A 13,338-nucleotide genomic window follows, 5' to 3' on the forward strand; every position below is an offset into this window, starting at 1 on the left:
TAGGGAATTGAAGTTAAAACTACGTGAATCACGGTGGATTTTTGAACTGGGGACAATTACCCCACAAGGACTTAATGAAGTGAATCCATATGGGATTTTTCTATACTGACATTTTTTCAACTTTTTTTCCCCATTTTTCCTTCAGCAGAGCCTCTGTGTATAAAAGGAAAGAAAACGGCTGCGCTTGGGGTATTGCAGATGGGTAAAAAGTATGGAGAGTTGACAAAAATAATCTATATAAAAAGTTATTTATTGTTATGTTAATGCATCATGAATAAAAATATACACAATTTAAGAGAATAAAATATCTGTACTCTGAAAACACCGTTATGTAGGCACACAGTATCAGTCTTTGCTTGTATATGATGTTCACCTGATTCAGGGTATAGTAATGATACTGTTTGGAATTGTAGCAAAGATGTAGCTGAATAGTTACAATGTATCTCTCCAAATGGTTATTCACTTAGATGGCTGAAAAGGTGAAACTTTTTTGTATATAGGGAGTGCAAAAGCAGCAAAACACTTCTCCAATGGTATGAAAGAATAAAAACACGGCGGTCAGATGTATAATGGACAGTACATAATATTACCTCTCCTGGGGGCTGGTATCACCGAGCGTCCTCGGTGGAGTCCTGTATAAAGCCCACAGTATGATGATAAGGAGAGGAGTTCAGTGCAAAAGTAATTATCCAAACTTGCTCCTTAATGTATGAGTCCCGGATAAGAATACAGGGCAAATACCAGTATGTTCCCTTGGGCTGGTGGAAATCCTTGTATTGCCCTGTGTGCAGGGAATCATGTAAGTCCAGGACGTCAGTCGGAGCAGACACTGTAACCGCTAATTGCGGGAGATGTGCTAAGTTGTGGCGCCGGCCAGAGCCGTCAGTGGCAATGGAGTTGGAAATCGGAGCACTGTCCCGTAGCCAAGGGCAGCCGCCGAGTTGTATAGGCTGGCGCTGTGTGGTGACCACAGTGGAGCCGCAGTGTAGATGAGAAGGTCCTCTGCTGCAGAGGAGAGAGAGATCCCTGGAGATACAGCGGTGCCGTTGAGTCGGTGATCAGAGTAGAAGGGGAGGGGCCTAACGCGTTTCGTTACGATTACCGTGACTTTTTCAAAGGAAGCCTCTGTGTATGTTTATAAGTGTATTTGTATCTGGTCATTTTTTGGTGCGGGTGGCCTGACGAGTCAGGCTGATATCTGACATTTTAGTCTGGATGTCATGCCATACCCGTCGGATATATGCACTAATGGTTACCAGTTTTGTTTCAATGGAATTAAGTAAAAGTTATATTTTAATAGGTCTCACATGTGTATGTTGTTACACTGTTTACTATATTTGTAAATACCATCGCAATCGGAGACCGGCGACACACATTGTATTGTGTAGTTTTTTGATCACATATGAGGATTGAGCCTTATGTTGTTTATATTGACTATACATGTAGTGAATGAGGGTGACTTGCTAGGCATCCATTATGTTTATTTTGATGCTGGTGTTATCGGCGTCTGCCGTTCCCCTGACAGCGCTGCATCACTTCCGCCACTGAGGTATGTTGTTTCCACCCCTTGCATGCGTTCCAGCTCAGCTGGAGTGCGTGCCCATTTTCAGCCTCACACCTACATTGCGCTGTCTCCATGGTTACGCGATGTAAGTTCCTGTTTGAGGTGCATCACTTCTGCATTTCACGTGTGTTCCAGCTGCAATGGAACGCATAGCGACTTCCTGCCTGTTGTAATTCGATTCAGTAAGAGACTACCATTGAGTTCTATATGTTAATACTTCAGTATATACTGCTATATAATGCACTGGTTCTGGCTTGGTATGACTTTTGAAGTTATCTTTAATCATTATGGCTATTTCAATCTATTTCCTGATTGATTCCACTACAGGAAGTGATGTATGTGTGTGTCTGACAGTCTCTGATTGATGATGGTATAAATACTCCCAATTGGGAGCTTGCTGGACATGCTGCTTCTGGTGTCCTGCTTTTTGCATTACCTTATGGTGTCCTAACAAAGATCATTTGGATATGATCAAAACGTTGACTTGATTATGCACAAATAAATGACCTTTTGATGATTTTACAAAAATGGTGAGTGCCCTCTTTCACAAATGACTGTTTATTGGAAATAACTTTTCCTTGGAGTTGAGCACCATCTGATTGGATTTCTGATGTGCAGACTAGTGCGGATGCTCACAGAAATATAAATATATATATATATATATATATATATATAGCCTATTCTCCTATGTATTATCCTATTCTGCTATATATTATCCGATTCTCCTTTATATTCTCCTATATATTAGGCCACATCTATGACTTGACTTCCCCCAGCCTTGTGACTCCGCCCAGCGTTTGCAAATGAGTCATAGAGTCACAGATCTGGGTTAATATATAGGAGACTAGCTGTTCTACCCGTTCTTAGCACAGGAGTTTCTGATTTTCATGGTTGTACATATAAATGAGCGTTAAACATTTGGTAAATCTATAGAGAAGTAAATTTGACATGTCTCAATGTAAGTACGGTAAATATTAATCCATGTTTCTTGGCGTTACCCGTGAAGCACACGTATCAGATACGATAAAAAGTGACAGGACCATTTTTGTAGTTTATTAAATTCTACACACTGGAGTTGCAATCAAAATTTTGATCTGATTGTCTGTTTTGGCGTTATCGTTCATGCAGCGCAAGCCACGCATCGGTAATGACGTAATTTTGTCAACCCCCTTTTCATCCCCTTAGGGTAGGTATATTAGAATTCTAATTAAGTAGTTTCCCTATTTCCCACCTGAAGAATACCTATGTTAAATTTCAGCTTCCTAACATATCGGGTCGGTCAGTCAGTCAGTCAGTCAGTGAGGGCTTTCGCATTTATATATATAGACTAGGTGCTTCAATATAGACTAGGGGTTCAATATTTGTATTATATGGAGTATTACCTGCATTGCTAGTTTTGGTAGTGGTTAAATATTGGAGGAGGAAAGGGCGCCCGATGGTGAAGGGGGTGTAGCCCCTTGCGACGGTGTGACCACCGCCTGCAGGGCACAATGTGAGGAATGTAGAGGGTGCGGGGGAAATCGCGGATGAGGCAGGGAGTCTGTAGATGCTGCGGGTAGAGGGTGGGCAGATGCGGGGGGAGGGGCGGTAGGAAGGGGACACAGACGCAGGGCGGTATGAAGGGGACACAGAGACGCAGGGTAGTAGGAAGGGGACACAGACGCAGGGCGGTAGGAATGGGACACAGACGCAGGGTGATATGAAGGGGACACAGACACGCAGGGCGGTAGGAAGGGGACACAGACGCAGGGCAGGGAACAACAGAGGCAGGACGGGGACACACAGACGCAGAGCGGTAGGGAGGGGACACAGAAACGCAGGGCGGTAGGGAGGAGAGTCCCCAGTGAGGAAGCTGATGGAGAAAGGAGGGGAAGTAGTGGAGGGGATAGAGAGACGCGGGGCGGTAGGGAGGGGATACAGAGAAGCAGGGCGGTAGGGAGGGGATACAGAGACGCAGGGCGGTAGGGAGGGGATACAGAGACGCAGGGTGGTAGGGAGGGGTTACAGAGATGCAGGGCGGGGATATAGAGAGTCGGGGCGTTAGGGAGGGAATACAGAGACGCAGGGCAGAAGGGAGGGGATACAGAGAGGCGGGGCATTAGGGAGGGAATACAGAGACGCAGGGCGGTAGGGAGGGGATACAGAGATGCAGGGAGGGGATACAGAGAGGTGGGGTGATAGGGAGGGGATACAGAGAAGCGGGGCGGTAGGGAGGGGATACAGCGAGGCGGGCAGTAGGGAGGGGATACAGCGAGGCGGGCAGTAGGGAGGGGATACAGAGACGCAGGGCGGTAGGAAGGGGATACAGAGATGCAGGGCGGGGATACAGAGAGGCAGGGCGGTAGGGAGGGGATACAGAGACGCTGGGCGGTAGGGAGGGGATACAGAGACGCGGGCGGCAGGGAGGGGATACAGAGAGGCAGGGCGGCAGGGAGGGGATACAGCGGGGCGGTAGGGAGGGGATACAGCAAGGCGGGTCGGTAGGAAGGGGACACACTGACGCAGGGCGGTAGTAAGGGGACACACCGATGCAGACCGGGGATACAGAGACGTAGGGAGGGGATACGGAGACGCGGGAAAGCAGGCAGGGAGGGGATGCGGAGAGGTAGGGCGGCAGGGAGGGGACGCGGAGAGGCGGGCGGCAGGGAGGGGATAGAGAGACGCGGGGCGGCAGGGAGGGGATGCGGAGAGGCAGGGAGGGGACGCAGAGATGCGGGCGGGAGGGGACGCGGAGACGCGGGGCGTGAGGGAGGGGTCGCGGAGAGGTAGGGAGGGGACGCCGAGATGCGGGGCGGCAGGGAGGGGATACAGAGAGGCGGGGCGGTAGGGAGGGGATACAGAGAGGCGGGGCGGTAGGAAGGGGACACACCAACGCAGGGCGGTAGTAAGGGGACACACCGACGCAGGCCGGGGATATAGAGATGCAGGGAGGTAGGTAGGGGATACGGAGACGCCGGAAAGCAGGCAGGGAGGGGATGCGGAGAGGCAAGGCGGCAGGGAGGGGATGCGGAGACGCAGGGCGGTAGGAAGGGGACACAGAGATGCAGGGCGGTAGCAGGGGCGGCAGGGAGGGGACGCGGAGCGGCAGGGAGGGGATGCAGAGAGGCGGGGTGGCAGGGAGGGGACGCGGAGCGGCAGGGAGTGGGCGCGGGGCGGCAGGGAGGGGACGCGGAGAGGCGGGGCGGCAGGGAGGGGACGCGGAGAGGCAGGGCGGCAGGGAGGGGATGTGGACGGCAGGGAGGGGATGCGGAGAGGCGGGGCGGCAGGGAGGGGATGCGGAGACGCGGAGTGGCAGGGAGGGGATGCGGAGAGGTGGGGCGGCAAGGAGGGGACGCGGAAAGGCGGGGAGGGGACGCAGAGACGCGGGGCGGCAGGAAGGGGGTGATACAGGGAAAGCATGGGGGGGTCTGATGGATGTGGGCAGTGGTGGAAGTGCTGACAGCGTGACCCCACATACCTCTCAGTAGGACGCACGCTGTCCGTATCCCCGTCTCAGGGCTTTCGGGCAGCAGGGCAGGCCCTGTGGTGTGCAGTGAGGGCATCGGCTCTGGCGATGGTGGGAAGCAGTGTCACGTGTGTGGAGGAGGCGGCGGGTCTCTGTACGCGGTGCAGGGAGGGCTATGACAGCCTTCTCCTGCACCACCCGTCCCTCGTGTATGACGGCGGCGGTAGCAGTTGTTGCTGTGCGTCAGGCGCCGCGGCTGGGGAGTGTGCTGATGGCGGAGGGGGTGATGGACAGGCGGCAGTTGTTGTTGTTCCCCCGGTGCCGCGGCCGGGGAGTGGCAGTGTGCTGATGGCGGAGGGGGTGATGGACAGGCAGCAGGAGGAAGGACGCTGCACATGTGGTATGCTCTGTGACTCCGCCCAGCGTTAGAGGGCCAGCCACAGAGTCACAGGGCTATTATATAGGAGATAGGTAAATAGCATTCATGTTACAGGACTTGGCTAGCTTCTATAAGATATTATTAAGTCTACATATTACATGTTTTATGCAGTTGAAGGCCATTGCTTTTGTCTCTGTTCAATACTAACATTATTTCCCATCATTATTATCCATGTACGATTATACTGTATGTATCAAATCTTCTAAAGAGATTCAAGTGGAGAAGTTGCCAATCCAACCAATCAGATTCTAGGGACCGGATGTAATGGGGCCCGAATTCAGTGGCCGTGCGGGATTCCGGACGAACTCAGACTGTTTTTTAAAGGGGCAATCACTTACAGGGTATAGTTTTGCCTTGTAAGTGATTGCCCCTTTTAAAAACGTCTGAGTTTAGCTGACATCCGTGTTGGAACTCTGGCGTCATTACATCCGGCCCTAGCTATCATTCATCAAGTACATTACATAGCTAGAAGTAATGGGAAAATGCTACAACTGTCCTCTTTATAAGGTTTGATCCACCGACACCTATATAACAACTTCACTGTTGTCCCAACAATGCCCTAACATTAAAGAACATTATAAACACCATTTATTAGTCTAATCATTACTGGACCATCATCATTGATAAAAAAAAAAAAAAAACATTAAGGGTTTGGTAAGGTTCAGAATGACCAAATAATGACATAAAGTAAATGGGACATAGACGAAATCTCCTAAATTTGTGTATTTCATGCAAAGAAAGAGAACATTATCTAGTGCCATGTACTAGTCACAATTGAGCAAAGAACATAGGCCCTCATTCCGAGTTGTTCGCTCGCAAGCTGCTTTTAGCAGCATTGCACACGCTAAGCCGCCGCCTACTGGGAGTGAATCTTAGCTTAGCAAAATTGCGAACGAAAGATTCTCTAAATTGCGAATAGAAATTTCTATGCAGTTTCTGAGTAGCTCGATACTTACTCTGCCACTGCGATCAGTTCAGTCAGTTTCGTTCCTGGTTTGACGTCACAAACACACCCAGCGTTTGCCCAGACACTCCCCCGTTTCTCCAGACACTCCCGCGTTTTTCCCAGAAACGGTAGCGTTTTTTCACACACACCCATAAAACGGCCAGTTTCCGCCCAGAAACACCCACTTCCTGTCAATCACATTACGATCACCAGAACGAAGAAAAAACCTCGTTATGCCGTGAGTAAAATACCAAACTTATTAGCAAATTTACTTGGCGCAGTCGCAGTGCGAGCATTGCGCATGCGCAATTAGCGGAAAATCGCTGCGATGCGAAGAAAATTACCGAGCGAACAACTCGGAATGAGGGCCATAGAGGGTAATTCAGAGTTGATCGTAGCAGCAAATTTGTTAGCAGTTGGGCAAAACCATGGGGGTCATTCCGAGTTGATCGCTCACTGCCGATTTTTGCAGCGCAGTGATCAGGTAAAAAAAAAGGCAAAACTGCGCATGGGAATGCACCGCAATGTGCAGGCGCGTCGTACGGGTACAAAGATGATCGGTGCTAAGCGATGGATTTAGCGAAGATTCCATTCACCGAACGCAAAGTGATTGACAGAAAGAGGGCGTTTATGGGTGTCAACTGACCGTTTCCTGGGAGTATTTGGAACAACGCAGGCGTGTCCAGGCATTTGCGGTGCGGGTGTCTGACGTCAATTCCGGCACCAAAAAGACTGAAGTGATCGTAAGTCCAGAGCTGCTCTGAAACTGCACAAAATGTTTTTGCTGCGCTCGGCTGCAAAGGCGTTCGCACACTTGCAAAGCAAAAATACACTCCCCCATGGGCGGCAACTATGCGTTTGCACGGCTGCTAAAAGTAGCTAGCGAGCGATCAACTCGGAATGACCCCATGTGCACTGCAGGTGGAGCAGATGTAACTTGCAGAGAGAGTTAGATTTGGGTGGGTTATTTTGTTTCTGTGCAGGGTAAATACTGGCTGCTTTATTTTTACACTGCAATTTAGATTTCAGATTGAACACACCCCACCCAAATCTAACTCTCTCTGCGCATGTTATATCTGCCCCCCCCCCTCTCCCCCCTGCAATGCATATGGTTTTGCCCAACTGCTAAAAAATGTTCTGCTGCGATCACCTCTGAATTACCCCAATATAAGGGCCGATTTATCACCATCTACATCTGATGACGCAGATGACAGGTGATAATATCGGCCAAACTCGCATTGCGATAATTGAGTACATCGTATGGATGTAGCAATTATCGTATGCAGGTACAGAGCTTGCGAGAAAGCTCTGTCCCTGCGATGCCTCTCCGTAGCATCATCAGGGTATTTTTCATAAGAAATACCCCACTGTCCTGGGCGGATGTGCCGCCGTAGGTCGCTACCGCCGCCGCCAGGGTCCCCCCTGTCACAACTATCCCCCCCTTGCTGAAAACAGCACCCCTCTTTGCAGCGACACCTTACTGCACAGGGGTCACAGCACGGCAGGGACGTGCAGTCAGGGGAGGCAGTGCCTCCCCTGTCATAATGATTAAAATAATACAAAGATAATAACACATTATACTTTGTATTATTTTAGCTAAATCTCTATGGGAGGTAGCGAGAGCGCTGCCTCCCAGTAACAATAATAAAGTGTCTGAGGAGGGGGGCAGGCAGGGGGTGGAGCCAAATCACGGGCTAGAAAAGCCCATTGAAAATTGAAAGAAATGCGGCACCAGCAGATCTGCCTCATTGACAGGGGCTGTGCCTTGAGCTCACATCAAGGCACACCCCTGTCAATCATTGGACAGTGGCAGGGGGTGGGCTGGAAGTGGAACGGATGGGCAATGTCAGATGCCCCCATTCCGAGTGGACGCATATCCCCACTCCGCTCGTGCAGGACCAGCGGGAGCCTCTGTGTGCTGCGCTGTCTACCCCCCCTCCCTTAACCCTCGCGAACTCAGCTGCGCCCCCCCCCCCCCCCCGGTCTCTTAGTCTACCCTGTGCTCAATGGCCTTGCTCCTCTCCTGGCCCCCGTGCTGACTGCTGAGCTGCTGCCGCCCCCCCGCTCCTCTTGGCCTGCAGTGCAATGTACAGACCAAGGGAGCGCCAGGTCAGGAGCCTGCAGCAGCGCCGGAAGAAGAAATCGGGTAAGTGGCTGCCTACACACTACACTACAGTACACTACACTACAGTACACTACACTACAGTACACTACAGTACACTACAGTACACTACAGTACACTACACTACACTACACTACACTACACTACACTATACTACACTACAGTACACTACACTACAGTACACTACACTACATTACCCCCTAAGGGTAGAGGGGGTGTTAAGTGCTTTACCTGCTGTGTAAAAGGGGGCTGTAGCTGCCGTAATGTGTAAAAAAAAGGGGGACTGTCTGCTGTAATGTGTAAAAAAAATAGGGGATGCTGTCTGCCATAATGTGTAAAAAGGGGACGCTGTCTGCCGTTATGTGTAAAAAAGGGGACGCTGTCAGCCGTAATATGTAGAAAGGGGACGCTGTCTACTGTAATGTGTAAAAAGGGGGACGTTGTCTGCTGTAATGTGTAAAAAGGGGACACTGTCTGCCGTAATGTGTAAAAAGGGGACGCTGTCTGTCGTAATGTGTAAAAAGGTGGACGCTGTCTGCCGTAATGTGTAAAAAGGGGACGCTGTCTGTCGTAATGTGTAAAAAGGTGGACGCTGTCTGCCGTAATGTGTAAAAAGCTGGACACTGCCGTAATGTGTAAAAAGGGGACGCTGTCTGCCGTAATGTGTAAAAGGGGCTCTACCTGGTGTAGTGGTGCTACTGTGCGGCGTAATTTGAATAATGGAGACTACTGTGCACCGTTATAAGAATTGGTATTATTTTGTGGCCACACCCCTTCCCCATGAAGCCACGCCCTATATCTCTTGCGCGCGCCTGCGGCGCGCACTGCCCCTGTTTTACGTAAAGGGGGGGGGGGGGGGCTCTGATGCCGTTTCTTGCACACAGCGCTAAAATGCCTAGTTACGGCACTGTTGCTAGGTATCCATTTCCCTGGCCCGAGCAGGTCCCCCTCACTAGATCCTCTCTAGGGGTGAGGGGGTGGACTTGGACGGGATGGGGGGTCCAAAGCATTTTGTCGCACCTGGGCCCACTGCTCGCTAGTTCCGCCACTGGCTCTACCTGCTGTAATGTGTAATCGGGGGCTGTACCTGCCGTACTGTGTAAAAAGGGAGCTGTACCTGCCATAATGTAAAAAAAGGATCTCTACCTGCCGTAATGTGTAATAAGAGGCTGTACCTGCCGTAATGTGTAAAAGGGGACTCTACCTGCCGTAATGTGTAAAAGGGAGCTCTGCCTGCCATAATGTGTAAAAGGGAGCTCTGCCTGGCGTAATTTGTGTAAGTGGCGCTACTATGCGTCGTAATTTGACTAATGGAAGCCCTGGACAACAAAATCGCATTCATGTCTTCCTCCCACTCCCTTCCCAGTCCCAAACACTAATTATTTTTTTTCTATAAAAATGTACAATATATCACAAGTATGATGAGCAGGCAGGCAGCGGGCATTGGTGGCAGTGGCGGCATCGGACTGAGATGCAAATTAGTGACGGAGGGCTGGGTCAGTTGATGGTGGGCGAGTTTGTAAGCCATTGGCGGTGGCAGCAGGCATCGCCACAGGGGCAGTAGCGGGCATTGGCTCGTCGGCGGTAGGGGTCATCGGCAGCAGGATTCGGCGGACATTATGGCTGTAGTGCCGCACCAGTCACTGACCTCACCGCACGCCACTGCAGCACGGCACATGGAGGACCCGGTGCCTGGCAGCGCTCACTGGAGCACCAATCCCCAGCTCCTGGGACTGGTAAGTATGTTTCTTTTTTAAGGTGATCAGCTTGCGTGTCCATAGGACACACAGAGCTGATCACCAGAGCCCGGTCCCGCACAGCTTCCTCTGCCGGGGGAAGAGAAAGCTGTGCAAAAGGCTGTTTATTGTAGTGCTGCCCTTTAATTACGCCAGCAGGAGCTGGCGTTATCATCACAGGGCAGACTTAAGTGGGGTTTTTTTTCACTTTTTAAAACATTTTTTTAGTAAATTCAGCTTTATCGTTTTTCCCATGATAAGTATGGGGAATGCGATGTGGATTACTAAAAAAATCAATAAATAAAAAAATAACAATTAAAGGGTTTGAAGCAGTTTTTCACGAAAATTGCTCCAAAAGCCCTTTAATACATTTGGGTGATACTATAATGACGTGAAAAGGGTTCTAATTCATCGGCTGGCTTTGGATTCGGATTTGCCAAATCGCCGTGATTGTCTTTGGATTTTTTTTTTTAATTACAAAAAAAGCTAAAATTGCTTAATTTGGGCCCCTAGAGTATTATTAACCTCAATAACATTAATTTCCAGTAATTTCCTCTCAATTTTGACCACCTTACAGCTCACAATGTTGTTTTCATCCACTTTAGGCCAAAGCCTGCAGCGAGCTGGCTGGTTTACTAAGGGACAAAGCAACGGCACAAACACGCAGCAGTTTATAGCCAGGGCCGGTTCTTGCCCTTATGGCGCCCCGGGCAAAGTATAGGGGTGTGGCTTCAAATGGGGGCGTGGTTAGTTACGCCCCCATTTGTGCCCCCTGTAGCACCGCTGAAAGAAAAAGAAAAAGAAAAAAAAGTATACTTACTATCCCCGTTCCTGATCCAGACCGCTGCAGACCTCCTCCGCCGGCGCCGCTCTTCTCCTCTCCTTGATCTATGGGAGAGACGTTATTACGTCTCTCCCATAGTACAGCATAGACACTAGAGGTCAATTATGACCCCTAGTGTCTGTGCCACTATGCTGTGCGGTGCGCGATGATGTCATCGCGCACCGCACAGCAAAGGTCCTCTCCATGAAGGGAAACTAGACCGTAGCGTCTAGTTTCCCTTCATGGAGAGGACCTTTGCTGTGCGGTGCGCGATGAGGTCATCGCGCACCGCACAACAAAGGTCCTCTCCATGAAGGGAAACTAGACGCTACGCGTCTGGTTCCCTTCAAAGCGGGGGGCACAGCGGGGCACTGCGGGGGGCACAGTGGCGAATCTTGCCATGGTGCGGCGCCCTCTGGAAGGCGGCGCCCCGGGCAAAAGTCCTGCTTACCCGTGGCAAGATCCGCTACTGTTTATAGCATATCTATGAAACATTGTGGATGTAATTCTGAGTTGATCGCAGCAGGAACTTTGTTAGCAGTTGGGCAAAACCATGTGCACTGCAGGGGAGGCAGATATAACATGTGCAGAGAGAGTTAGATTTGGGTGGGTTATTTTGTTTCTGTGCAGGGTAAATACTGGCTGCGTTATTTTTACACTGCAATTTAGATTGCAGATTGAAACACCACACCCAAATCTAACTCTCTCTGCACATGTTATATCTGCCTCCCCTGCAGTGCACATGGTTTTGCCCAACTGCTAACAAAATTCCTGCTGCGATCAACTCAGAATTACCCCCATTGACACACAGCAGTGGGAGAAATTAATGGTGGTGCAAGATGGAATTGTCCTTTGGCCCTTCCCATCCACCAAACCTTAGGTTTGATATTAAAAAGGACATGCACATGTTAACAAACCAAGGGGTAAATGTATGAAACAGTGATAAGAGTGGAGATGTGAGCCAGTGGAGATGTTGCACATGGCAATCAATCAGCTGCTCTGTATAATTTTATAGCATGCAAATTATAAATGTTACTTCAATGCTGATTGGTTACCATGGGCAACTTCTCCACTCTTGTCACTGCTTCATACATTTATCCCAAAGCCCTCCAGCGACAGGACTGCAGCTTTTGCGGCTGTAATGCTTGGTTTGTTTGGGCCCCCACAAAACAAGTTACCAATCAACTTAAGGCAACAGCTCTACAGTGGATAGATGTCATCATCATTGCCATCCTCATCCTCACCCTCATAAGTGTGTACATCCTCCTCACACAACGTTAATTCATCCCCGCTGGAATACACCATTACAGAAGTCTCTGTACTTTGACATAATTGCCAGTAAATGTTGTCCTCGTGGAATTTCTAGTTCATTTTGATGAACATCATCTTTTCCACATTTTCAGGAAGTAGCCTCCTACGCCGATCGCTGACAAGGTTCCCGGCTGTGCTGAAAACTCTCTTCGAGTACACACTGGAGGGTGGGCAGCTTAAGTGATGCAATGTTAGTATGTACAAGTGCCTCCAAATTGCCATTTTTTTCTTCCAGTACTCGAAGGGACTCTGTGACATGCCTATTTTTATGATGTCATGAAAATAATCCTCCACCATTTTTTGGATGGTGACCACATCAGATGGAGTTACGTTAGAGGTGTCACAAATGCTGGGCAATTTCATTTAGACCCGACCAGAAGTCAAAATGTTGTGTTGACTTATCTGCATCACCACTAGGTCTTTTGGGAAAGGTACGTTTTTTCCTGGCTGCTGCCGAAGAAACTGAAGGAGATGTTGTAGTGCCGTATGTCACTTGAGCTGCCAACTTGCTCACTCTCTTAAGATCTGGATCAGTTGGAAAGAAAGACACAGAAATTGACTTAAACCTAGGCTCAAGTACGGTTGCCAAAATGTAGTGATCCAATTTCAAGACATTGGCAACCCTTGGATCCTGGCGAAGTGAATCAAGGACTTGATCTACAAGTCCGGCATACTTTGTGGATTCACTTTGTTTTATCTCCTCCTTTAATTTCTCCAGCTGATTTTCCAATAGCCTAATTAGGGGAATCACCTGGCTCAAGCTAGCAGTGTCAGCAATTCACAGGTGTCTACTTCAAAGGCTTTGAGCACCTTGCACAAGACAGAAAGTACTCTCCACTGCACTGGGCTAAGGTACATTCCCCCTCTGCTTCCAAAGTCATGGCTTGTTGTATAGCAATGGGCGGCTTTTTGCTGTTCTTCCATCCGCTGAAGCATATAAAGGGTGGAGTTC

At 49.5% G+C, this 13,338-nt stretch overlaps 1 long non-coding RNA gene across 1 annotated transcript in view; it reads left to right on the forward strand.

Moving 5' to 3' along the window:
- Positions 1 to 1,941: 1,941 nt before the first annotated feature.
- Positions 1,942 to 13,338, forward strand: part of LOC134970037 (uncharacterized) — a 51,071-nt gene continuing 39,674 nt past the window's right edge. The window contains exon 1 of the long non-coding RNA XR_010189625.1: positions 1,942 to 2,094. This is a non-coding gene — a long non-coding RNA (uncharacterized LOC134970037). The remainder of the gene's footprint in view (positions 2,095 to 13,338) is intronic.

This window comes from Pseudophryne corroboree, chromosome 11, assembly GCF_028390025.1.
Source record: "Pseudophryne corroboree isolate aPseCor3 chromosome 11, aPseCor3.hap2, whole genome shotgun sequence".
Taxonomy (NCBI): domain Eukaryota; kingdom Metazoa; phylum Chordata; class Amphibia; order Anura; family Myobatrachidae; genus Pseudophryne; species Pseudophryne corroboree.